The 13216-nt window shown below is 42.8% G+C and overlaps 1 pseudogene; it reads right to left on the bottom strand.

The window, feature by feature from the left end:
• LOC130201621 (inactive dipeptidyl peptidase 10-like) overlaps positions 1-13216 on the bottom strand; it is a 70545-nt pseudogene that overhangs the window by 10878 nt on the left and 46451 nt on the right.

The raw sequence follows: 13216 nt of genomic DNA on the forward strand, positions 1-13216 counted from the left end.
GTGTGATGCTCGATGGCTCTATGATACCATGGAGTCTCCAGTTTGTGATGGGGGCCACAGCGATGCCACACCGGAAACAAGGAGCTGTGGGACAGGAGCAGGAGAATGGAAATAAATCCTCCATACGCCTGGAACCAACAGAACATGGCGGCGTTTAGAGATTGTTGGGTACGAAACAGTAGTCATTGATACAGGGGTTGTGTTACCTTTCCATAAACTCCAACTCTGTTGCCGTCGATGTAGGGTAGTCTGACTAGGTGCCTGAGAATGTAGAGGGAGTTAACTAGAAAACAAACATGAAGTGATCCCTTTCTAATGAGGAGACGCGGCAGAAATCCTTGACCTTAGAGATTCAGCTGAATGGTTGCTAATTTAGCTTTTTATTAGCTCTTTAGCTTTATAGTTAGCGCTTTAGCTTCATAGTTAGCTCTTTATCTTCATAGTTAGCTCTTTAGCTTCCTAGTTAGCTCTTTAGCTTCATAAATAGCTATGTAGCTTCATAATTAGCTGTGTAGTATCATAATGAGCTATTTAGCTTCATAGTTCGCTCTTTAGCTTTATAGTTACCCATTTAGCTTCATAGTTAGGTCTGTAGCTTCCGAGTTAGCTATTTAGCTTCACAATTAGTTATTTAGCTTCATAGTTAGCTCATAAGCTTCAAAGTTAGCTCTTTAGCTTCATAGTTAGCTCTTTAGCTTCATAGTTAGCTCTTTAGCTTTATAGTTAGCAATTTAGCTTCATAGTTTGGTCTTTAGCTTTATAGTTAGCTCTTTAGCTTAATAGTTAGCTCTTTAACTTTATAGTTAGCTCTTTAACTTCATAGTTAGCTATTTAGCGTTATAGTTATCCAGATGCTACTTGTTCTCAATCAATCCCAATGAGTCCAAAGACCACCGCTTGTCCTTCTGTCCCGTGTCAAAACAAGTCAACAAGAACTTATTTAACCTAAATTTGTTACGTAGCTAAGCCGGTTACTTTTAGGAAACCAAGGTAAACCTCACAACTAACTAAACCTACATGGAAAGACTATTTTGAGTCTATATGCATGAATAACACTATGTATATTATTATATAATTGAAAGACATACAGACAGAATCCTTACATTATAGTTGGATGTCGTGTCAAAGCTAACAATTGTGTTACCACTTATTAAATCGTACTTTAAAAGGGAAAATTATTGCAATTAACACTATATTTCACTTACAATTTTTTTTATCAGTATTAAATCCAGCAATATTCCCCAGAAGATATAAATGTATGACAAACTAAAATGACAGACTAAAACGGAAATATATACACTCCCCGTATGTCAGCCTGCTATAATTATACAGAATTAGACATCTTTTAAAATATTAAATCACTTCATATTATATGATTATGAATATCACTTCACTATTACTACTTCAGAATTCTGTCTTTATTTTCGTTCTATAGTTTCTATATATTTTTCTTTTTCCATTCCTAATACATTTTCTTATACCACTTATTCTTCCTTTTCTACTTGTTCCACGTCTCTCTACTTCTTTGTTTCATTGTGCGGCTGTAATTTCCCCACATTTCCCCTCCTGGCATCAATAAAGGCGTATCATATTTCATAAGAGCACAGCTACGGGGAAACGGCACGGATAAAACTATTAAAATGCACACTATCCACTCATAAAAAGGCCCTTCCATACACACATATACAGGAAGCATCAATGTCAGCCACATTTGGAGAACCTACAGTTGAAGGTTTGTTCTCAGGTTTTTTCACAGAAGAAAAACTCACTCCACCGCTGGGATCTGGTCCTGAACGTCCACAGTTCCCAGTCTCTGGTGGAGCTCGTGCAGGACCCTCTGACCCTGGAAGCCGCTGCCCCGGCCGTCCAGACGAGCCACCAGGACGCCGTCCGAGCTGACCAGCACCGAGTCCCAGCTGAGAGAGAAGCGGTCCGTCACAGCCTGACCACCGGGGGCGCTGTCACTGTGAGAGGACACTGAGTTTAGTCCAAGAATTCCATGAACATTCTTCATCCAAATAAACCCAGAATATATATACACGTTGGTTCATTTGTATAACATAATATTGGTCAGTAGGTCCAGTGACACCAAAACATTAGGTCACATGACTCAAACATTTAAAGTTGGTTGGAAGTTAGTAACGTCTGATTTAAGACACACATTTTAATCTCATTCAGAAAGTATTTGATTCTCAGCTTCTTCATTTAATACATTAACGATTTATTTTTATTATGTATAAGAAAAAAAATCACCTACAGAATCAGTAACAGCGGGTGCTCCTTTGTTTCATCCAAACCTATTGGGACAATCAACTCCAGCCGAAGTGCTGCAAAACACAATGTCATGTTATTTATATTATGAATTTTTTTTCTCATATACATACAATATATATATATCCTCCAGAAAATAACATTCATTTTAACATTCAGGCCAGAGATTTTTACGGTAAAGATGAGTCAGGTTGGGAAATTTTGGCCTGCAATGAACATTGTGTATCCTTCTGACAACATGCACGGTCGGGTCAACACAGTAGCTCAGGACGACGGGGGTCCGGGCCCACTTGGATCGGGCCGATTGCTCGGCTTCCGGAAGATGCTGCTTGCGGCGTTGTCGGGGACGGCTGCACAGAGCATTGATTGCTTCTATATTACAAGTTTATTCATATTTTGTCCAAAATTGCACCAACTTCGACAAAGCCCTCCTTCGGGGTCACCGGCAATAGTGTGAAGAAGATGGGACGGTTCTGGAGATGGACACACATGTTCAGAAACCTTTGTGATGTCAAATAAAGAGGCAGTCATGGCACTGCTACTGAAGGATAAGTGAGAATATCACTTATCAGACACAATAATGGACTGGAAAATTGAAAACAAAGCCTATAAAACGAGTGTTTTGTCTTTGGGGCCAAACTGCCTGAACTTACCCGAATGAATCAAAACGTTCTCCCAAAATAAAGCTGCAATAAACACAAAAACAAAATAGGCCTCTGTGCACTCAACGTTTGATGTCAGAGCTCCCATTTGACTGTGTTTCTCATTAAAAGGCCTTTAATGTGTTTCACAGCGTCACTAATGATAAACACAGACTAGAAAGAGGCAGCCTTATGGTGAGCTGCAAGCCTCTAATTTAAACAATTGGGCAATTCTGATTACGGGGGAGTTTCGTAATCAGCTCAAAAAGCTGTGCACCTGTTTGCTCGAGGTGTGTACCACCAGCCGTGCGTTTAGGTGGGAACAGTTTGGAGCTTTTGACCATTTGAAGCTAGACGCTGACGTCAGCGTGCTATTTACTGGGTGACTGTGGCTCAGCGGGGCATCAATCAGAGGATCGGTGGTTCGATCCCCGGCTCCGTCAACACCACGTCGTTGTGTCCTTGGGCGAGACACTTAAACCCAAAATGTCTCCCGTAGCCGTTCTACAGTGTATGAATGTTAGTTAGTCCTGATTGGCAGGTGGAACCGTAGCTCCTCCCATCAGGGTATGAATGGATGAATGATGTCATGTAGTGTTAAAGCGTTTTGAGTGGTCGGAAGACGAGAAACAAGTGCAGGTCCATTTACCATGAAGCTATCATGGTACCTTGCTAACATGCTGATGATTGCTAATTCACGAGTGTTGCATGTTTTTTGGTCATGAACCTTAAATTAAAAACTCCGATAGTTTAATACTTCAGATATTTCAGTTTGAAATAAAGTGCTGGACTGACTCACATTGATGTTTCTAGTGCAACAACATAAAAGGGCAGATCATTTCATGACCACTATCGTTCACGTAAGTAAGTTATTCAAAATAAATAAGGGAGAAATATAAAAATGTATTAACAGGAAGCAGGTCGCATACGCAATATGACTCGTCTGAGTCACCCAGTTTATTGTGTGCATGGAGACACATCATGAGAAAGGTTGCACTGCTTTCTCAATTCTGATTATTATTGCTCATTACTGAACCAGGACAGAATGAGAGGTTAGATAATGTTCGCTGGAGAGGATTGTCGTACCAAAGTTGTTGATTAGGACGGTTCTTCTTTTCCACTCGGGGATCCTCCTGTCCAGCAGGGCGGCGCTCAGTGCCGAGTTTGTTTCCACGCTCGTGTGCTCTGTGAGAAGAAAAGAAGAAAAGAAGAAAAAGAAAAGAGGAAAAGAAAACTCTCACATGCAACATATTTATTGATCTCAGTTACTTAAATAAAAATTAGTTTGATTTCATTCCATTGACTAACGCACCTTTCAGGCACACATTTAGAAAATCCACATCTACCCAAAACATAATTAATGGATATAAATGATGCATTTGATTGAAGGAGTACTTACTGGTCATATCACTTAGTCTGTGAAGAGTAGTTTGGGGTATTCCAGGACCTGTAGGGGGAGGGGCTTCAGGTCAGCTTTATCACACATGTAACCATAAGGTGATAGGTCAACCACAAAAATACATATTTGTCCTCTTACCTGTCGTGCTGTATATCAATATAGTACATTTTCAGCTGATATATTAGAGATGAGTCAGATATCTCTAAAAACTAGTCAACTCACTCCAAAACTGTATAGATTTACAAATACAGGTAAGAGGAGAATATGTAACGTTCATTTCGAGGTCAACTGTTCCTTTAAGAGACCCGAAAACACCCAAGCTGAATATACATAGTTTTGGTAATAGCTGACAATTAACTGTAATCCCTTGAGTACAGTAATCACTCTCTCATAATGAAATGCTACATCGATTTTTAAGATGAATATTGGGTGTGTATTTATTCGTTCAGCTGGCGTTAATTAATAAATGTCAAATCTCAATTTAGCGGGAAATGGAAGATTGGGAACTCTCAAACTGAACATAATTAAGACACAGAGTTTATTCAATAATAATTAACCCTCTGACAATATCTCAATGTGATGAATATGTGATACGACTGAACCAGGTGCTGAAACGTGCTGTGGATGAATTCCCCGCTCGGGGACGAGGCCTCGGTGGCGTTACCTCTGCAGCTGAGGATGACGTGCTGGTGGTCGGGGCTGACCACGGCGTCGTCGGAGGTGCACTTCGATTGGAAGAGCGAGCAGGTGAGGCATTCTTTATGGGATGGATCCAGGGTGGAGACTCTGGTTGAGGATTTACAAAAGATACACTTGAAGAACTGTTAAGAGAAATATCCCCTGATGCATTGCAGTACTGGATACATCTTGACTGTATTTAAACGCATTAAATGGGTTTTCACATCTCCCTGTTTCTACACACACAAACATGAAGGTGCCATCTGGAACCAAAAATGGTTCTTCAGAGTGATGCCATAGAACAGTGGTCCCCAAACTACGGCCCGCCTCCACATTTGGACCGGCCCCCTGAACAATACCAGAGACGCGTTCCGATTAATTATTTTTTTCACCTGGCCCGCTGTTGCTGAGATTAGACAAGGGAAACGTTAGGTGGCCCTCTCAGGAGAAAGTTTGGGGACCCCTGCCATAGAAGAACCATTTCTGGTTCCACAAAGAACCTTTCAAACCAGGGTTCTTTAAAGAACCATTTCCTTAAATAGTTATTTAAAGAACCTATAAAGGTGTCTCAAAGAACCTTAAAAACATGGTTCTTTAAGGCACCATTCATGGTTCCACAAAGAACCTTTCAACTCGAGGTTCTTTAAAGAACCATTTCCTTAGAGTTCTTCAAAGAATCTATAAAGGTGTCTCAAAGAACCTTGAAAAAATGGTTCTTTAAGGCACCATTTCTGGTTCTACTGGAACAAACTTCTCATATTCTCATAACATTAATAAGCATTTTTCTTTTACCAATGTTCTGTAAATGTTTGCTATGAATCTTAACTATTGAGCAGCATGACTCACTCCAGTGGACTATGCTATTAAATGTTGTAAATCTCTGCATCTTAGATTCAGGGGATTCTCTAAATCTATGATTTAATCTGCTGTTGTGCCAAAAGCATTAACTTTATAGAAATAAGCATCTCCTCACTGATGGTCTCGTTCACTTTTCGAGGTCATGTGGAGGCCTCAGATTTAAATTGTTTCATAACTCAAAGTTCCTCACAGTGACTTTAATGAACCTCTCCTCTTCTATGAGTAGAGTTGGGTACCGAAACCTATAGGACCGGACCGAAATGCAACGCACATTTCGGTGCTTCTTTCCGGTGCCTGAGCCGATTGAAATTGAAAAAAACTATTGTTGTGAACTTCTCTGGTGACTCCGCCCTGTCAGCAGGTTACGACAGCCTCTCACTTAACTTTGAGAGCGGAGGCTGCGCTGTGTGTGACTAGTGAACCCGTGTGGAGCACATCAGCGTCAGCCTGGGCGCGATGGGGAGACCGTCACCGGTCCCCCTGAACACGTGGAGACCGATGATAACAAGAGCAGCCTGAACTCAGATTAGTACCGGAACGTTGATTGCAAATCCTGCATTCATAAAAGTAGGCCAACAAATAATAAATGAGCCATTATAAACATGTTTAAGCTAGCTCGTAGCTAGCGCTAGCTCACGAGCGCGACAGTGCTCTCCGTTTTTTTGTCATGTGAACGGCTCTCACAGGGAATATGGCCGAAGAGGTTTTTAATGTCCTCATTGTCAATTGTCGTCTTGTGCTTTTTTTTTTTAAAGTATCGGTTCAGGCACCGTTTAGCACCGGTATCGAAAAGAAGAAAAAAACGATACCCATCCCTTTCTATAAGACACATGGACGTGGTACCTGTAGAACTGCCGTTGTGTTGAGCCGTCCTCCGTACTGAGGAAATAACTGAAAAACACGTTATTGGAGAGTTCATATTGTTCACATCGTGTCTCATATGATATGGTGTGAATATTGCATGGTGTCAATAACTCGTGCTTACAGTGAGTTTGTGCTCTCATCGTAGGCCACAATTTGAGAGACCTCCCAGCTTCCTGAGGTCAGGTGGCGGAGGTTGACCTCTTGACCCTCAGACTGAGAAGCACGAGAAAGAGCAGACGAAGACTAGTCGACACGACCTCTGCAGAAGCCTCACACTGATCGGTGTTCACCGATATCTCACCCATTGTAATCGTGCTACTGCCCATAGATCATAGATGATGATCTTCTGGTGATCATGTTGACATATTGCTGAAATGATTACGACGATGATGCAGATGATGACGTCAGGGGGCGTGAACTCTACATGCAGACGTCAACCGAGTTCAGCCAGGTGTGTTTGGCAAGAGAGCGAAAGGGAAAACTATTGTTCAACCGCACATTAAGAATAGAAGGATTAGGCGAGGATTTTTTTGTTGAATTTATGTTGCCGTTGCTGTTCAAGAAAAGAAAGTATTGATGTGACACCACGAAAAGAATGCGCGTTGATTTTACTGACCGCTCCGCCAACCTCACATAACCGCCGCGGTCTTAAAGGGATACACCTCGTAGTGAGTATAGCAGCGAGCAGCTCATGTGGATTAAACAAAGACAACACGGAGGGGGCTGTCTTTGGATACAAGTCAGCGCCCTCTAATCCGTAACGTTAGTAACTACAGGCCGAGACAGACATCAATTACAGAGTCGCCCTTATATCACCTTAATTCAGGGGTGGGCGATTATTTTTCCCAGGGGGCCACATGAGGAACAGAAAATATTGTGGAGGGCCGGGCCGATAGCCAATAGCCAAATAACGTGGGGGCAACTGAGGGACGGGCCGGGCCAGTATGAGATGGTGAGAGCGTTTGTGTGATATTTAACAGTCCACTCCTCATTAAACACTCGGGACACTGTGTCGACTTGTATTTTCTTTGGTCCACTCGTTGTTACAGAAGGGATCAAAACATGAGCGTGAGGACCGGGGCGTTTGTAGGATTCAAAGAAGGGGGGGCTGAGCCCCAAGGGAGCCATGACTGTTTATGTTTGCCATTATGTTTTCCGTTGTTAGAGACAGAATTTGAGGGGCGTACTCATATTTCATGCTCATTTGGATATGTTCACTGAAATAAAGATGAACTAGTTCAGTTTCAAATATACCATTCAATGGCAACAAATATTACTACAATAATAGAGAGTTTCTAACAAAATAGCAAACAGCTAGCTTAAGGGGCGCTGAAGCCCCCTTACAATAGGCCTCACGGCGTCCCTGTGCGGGGCGCTGCAGTCACGTGGGTCTGATGCTCCTCATGCCGAGGAACGATACTCTGGATGCAGCTGGAAGTTCATCTTACAACGCTCAAACTCTTATAGTAGAACCCCTTCTCCGGCCACAGAAAGTGACATGTCAAATTCAAATGACTGCAACTTTTCAAAAGTTAACGCTTTTCGACGTGATTCCAAAGGATTCTGAAGGCTAAGATGGGGAGATTAGCGTCTACGTTTCTTAATGCTTATTTACTGCTCAGCACTCCTTGAGGCTGAGTGTGTGCGGCCTTATTTGGTCTCGACTAGAGCAACAGCGTGTTCACAGGTCTCCGTTAAAGAAACGTGTTGCAGCGCTGCAGCTGGATCCGAGCGCTGCTGCTCGAGTCCTCCCTGAGGACCATGAAGTGGATCACATGAGTCCAGCTCTGAGGTCTCCCTGTCTGTCACAGATGTGAATGGTGTAGTCCAGATGTTCTGCTACACTATGCACCAATGCAGCCGTCTCAGGTAGTCCGGGACGGGTCCGTCCCCGAAGAGTCAGAGCTGAAGCTGGAGAAGCAGAGTTCTGTTTCTGAGCTCCATCAATGTGGAACAAACTCCCACAAAGAGAACTCTCACTTCTTCCAGATCAAGGCTGTCGACTGTTCGGTTTGCCGCTGCAATATATTCAATATTTGTTCATACAGACTTTAATTCCCTGATTATCTATTTTATTTATAATGCGTTTATTTTGCACTTTCAGTGTTTCATGTCGAGCACTTTGAATCGCCTTCTTGCTGAACTGTGTCACGTAAATACATTTTGCCTTTCATTCTAAAACCTTTGCTCCACTTATTATCTCCAGGAACTGAATTCATCTGGAACAGAACCCGTTGCCCCCGGTGCACCTACGGTACTCTACGTAATTTATTCAACCGAATGCAATTCTTAATTCTCTGGTGTTTCAGGAAATGTAGTAAGAATATAGTTTAAAATGATGAGAATTGAGACTCCAAATGGAATCACATGAGCGGCGTGAATAATTGGAATGGCTTCAGGACTGATAAGAGGGTTACACGAATAAATCTAAACAAGGAGTTTCAATTATGCAGCTCATTAATCAAACTAAATGTGTTCATTTGATTGAACTATAATGGTTGTACTTGGTTAGAGATCATGGTGATATGGTTGAATGTCCCGCGACCACCGTGTCCTAAGGGCGAAGTGATGAAGAACGTTGTGCAATCCTTGGAGAAGAGTGGCTCCTCGTTCTGGGGAAGCAGACAGAAAACATATAGACACTGCCATTAATAGTTAGTAGTAGGTCATAAATATGATGTGTTCTCTGCCCTTTATAATTCATCACTGTCAACATGGTTATTATTACTCTGGTTGTATAGAAGTATATGCATAATGTGTTAAAGCTGCATTCCCTCTCCTGACCACCAGGGGGCGAATCATCTGGTTGTATATAAGTCTATGCTTGATGTGTTAAACCTGCATTCTCTCTACTGACCACCAGGCAGCAACTCATCAGGTTGTACAGAAGGCTATGCTTTGTCTTAAAGCTGCATTCTCTCTCCTGACCACCAGGGGGTGACTCCTATGGTTGTATAGAAGTATATGCTTCATGTGTTAAAGCTGCATTCTCTCTACTGACCACCAGGGGGTGACTCATATGGTTGTATAGAAGTCTATGCTTCATGTGTTAAAGCTGAATTCTCTCTACTGACCACCAAGGGGCGACTCCTTTGGTTGTATATAAGTCTATAATTCATGTGTTAAAGCTGCCTTCTCTCTCCTGACCACCAGGGGGCGACTCCTCTGGTTGTATAGAAGTCGATGCGTCATGTGTTAAAGCTGTATTCTCTCTCCTGATCACCAGGGGGTGACTCCTCTGGTTGTATAGAAGTCAATAAGTCATGTGTTAAAGCTGCACTCTCTCTCCTGACCACCAGAGGGCGACTCCTCTGGTTGTATAGAAGTCTATATAGTGACTCTACTTCTCTCTTGATGTATTCCCTCAGTAAACATGTAAACATGAGTTTATGTCTCAATCTCTAGTTTCCAGTCTTCTATACAGCATGATGTCATCATTTATTAAGTTATGGTCATTTAGAGTCAAACAGATCATAAAATAGAGGATGTTTTATGGCTTTACTGTAATTGACAGGTTGATGACAACTTTAACCCGTCGCCGATCAATGTCTTATGTAGCAATAGATTGGACTAAGCTCCGCCTTCACTCTGGTTCCAAAAAACTTGATGGCGACATCCAAAGAAAACCCCGTCGACCATGTCTAACATACACTCTCTGGTATGGATAAGCTCATGAATGAAAATGGACCGACACACTCACCTGACGATCGAGCCACGTCTCTGACGTCATCACGTGTTTCTGAGTCGGGAAGATGAAGTCAGAACATCGCGCATATATAAATCGTGGAAACACTTCTCGCCGTTACCGGCCCCACCTGGATGCAGTCGCTCGTCGTGACGTCGCACAGCGAAAGCACCGACGTGTTCTGAGCTCGATTCACCCAACGCACGCTCAGCCCGTCCCGCGCCGCCCAGCTCACCATGGTGACGTAGAACTCACTGAGGAACACGTAGTCGCGGTGAGTGGCGAGCGCACGATAAAACACACGTTAGGGCACGATCACACCAGACGCGACTTTTACAAGCGCAGCCGCACCAAAAACACCTAGGCAAAAATGCGCCGGGCAAAACGGTGCGCCTGTGGAGCGGAGCTGCGTGCGCAACCAACCGTTGATTTGGGGTTCAAGATATTTTTTTAAAAGAAAGGAAAGAGTACGGCGAATACCACCATCTATTCCGCGAATTGTGTCTCGATGACGAGCTTTCAGTTGCACTTCCGACCGAGCAGGAGTCAGTTTGAGTCATGTTTAGATTTAGAATGATATAGCCCCTCCTCATTAAATACCGCTAATATGAGGTTCTTGTCGGGAAAACCGGAAGGAAAGCCCGCCTTCTGCTTTATCCGATTGGCTGCCTTGGGCCTCCTGCTTGATCCCATTGGCTGCCTTGGGCCTCCTGCTTGATCCCATTGGCTGCCTTGGGCCTCCTGCTTGATCCCATTGGCCGCCTTGGCCGAGTGTGACATTGATGAGCGGTGCGCTTCCGCGCCTCGCGCTTAAAGTTGAGAATACTTTAACTTTTAAGCGCGCCTGAAAAACGCAAGATAAACGCGCCGCGTGGCGTTTAAAAGGCGCGTCTGAAAGGCCGTACCGTAGGGAATCAACGGTTTTACGGGCTACGCATTTTTGAGAGGCGCGTCTGGTGTGATCGAGCCCTTAAAAAGTTGAAGTCGTACCTCTTTTCCAGACTGCCGGGAGGCGTCAGCTCCGTGGTGAGGGCGCTGCCGTCCAGAGTGACCACGTAGAGTCTGACCGTCGGGTTGGTTTGTCCCATCTGGAGCGAACACGCCACAAATGTGCCATTACCTTCACTAATCTGATTTAATATACTGCAATGCACTCCGGCGACCGGCTTTTCTATTTTTCTTTCTCATGCTTCCATACAGAGAATATGATGAGAATATGAAAACAAAGTGTGTTGCTGTGCGCTGCGCGGGCCCCGGGGCCAGTCACTCGTTTAAAACCTCGCTCCAAAAAATGGAGCTCATTAGTCTACGTGACAAGGGAAATCTAGGATGACAGCATGTATTGCACATTCATGACCACATTATCCGTACTGTTTGTTATTCCGGTCTTCTCCAACCCGTCTCGATGGCCTTCTGGAGCGTCTCCGTTCTGTTGTATCGGCGCCATTAGCCGCACATTACGTGACACGTAAGTAATCTGACGGATGAAACACACCCGAGAGCAGACGACGTGCTAAATGTACATATGCTTCCCCGATACTTTACCTTTACTACCCTACAGCCAGAGTGTTTCCAGATGTTTGCATGATTTACCTGTTCGGCAAGTGGTAATTAATCATTTGACAGAAAATATTGAGTTAAAAGTGATTTCATTACAATCTTAACTTAATTTACGAGCGCCATTAAATATCCAAACCTCCCCAAAAAACATCCCACGATAATGCCTTCTCATAGAAATCAAAAGAATGTTGAATTAATACAATAATATATTTGAAAAATGTCTGTCATGGTTCAATCTGGAGAAATAAATAAACAACGTTGTGGTTCAAAGTTTCATTGATCATTCTGATCAGATATCTATTAACCCTCCTGTTATGCTGCGGGTCAAATTGAACCGGTTAAAAGTTTAAAAGTACTTTTTCTGGATAAAACTTCTTCTGCTTACCTTATTTACTGAAATCAACATAAAGACAAATGTATATTACAAGGATGCTGTTCAGTGGGAGTGGAGGCTAATAGATCCGAAGTGTCAAGTTTAGACCATTTCTTTCTTTATAAATGTGAGACAGTCTTTCTTAACCTCTTCCACTCCACTGAGGACGCCGGCGTCCTTAAGACCCTCCCCTTCCCTTTAAACGGCTTGCTCACGCAGACCACGTCAATAAACATGGGCATGTTTGGTATCCCAGCATTCAACACATCCTCATCTTTGCAAAGAACATATACATTTTCTTTTATTTCGTAATAATTTTTCACAAGAGGAGCCCAAACACACAATGTCTAAAGTCGCGATAAATGCAGCAAGTCGGGTCTTGCAACATTTCGACGGAGAAAATATACAGAATACACTTTCTAAGTAGATGTATTAGCGGAGGTATTAGCGGAAGTACTAGCGGAAGTTAGCAAAGAGCTAGCGGAATCAGAAATGGTAAAAAGTTTTCCAAAAAAACTTTTTTTTTGGTGCGCTGTGTCTTCCCTGACAGTAACGTGTTGAAGCCAGGAGACCGCGCTGTCTTTGCCAGGCCATGAACACGGTGATTTGCTCCGTTTTTGTTTGACTACATTTTTTAAGTAAAAGTTAGGTTAGACTTGTCAATCCCTTCGTCTACTCTAGAGGAGACTTACGGCTTTCTAACGACGTGTTGCATATGCAAATTGAGTCACACGTAACGGAACTCCTCTGAAATACGTGGGCGCAGCCAGTCTTCTCCTTACAGAATATATATGTTCATGTATAGAAATATATATGTTTATACATACATATATATTTGTGTGTGTATATATATTATGTACTATATACGTATATATACTACATATATA

This window comes from Pseudoliparis swirei, chromosome 2, assembly GCF_029220125.1.
Source record: "Pseudoliparis swirei isolate HS2019 ecotype Mariana Trench chromosome 2, NWPU_hadal_v1, whole genome shotgun sequence".
In the NCBI taxonomy this organism is placed as follows: domain Eukaryota; kingdom Metazoa; phylum Chordata; class Actinopteri; order Perciformes; family Liparidae; genus Pseudoliparis; species Pseudoliparis swirei.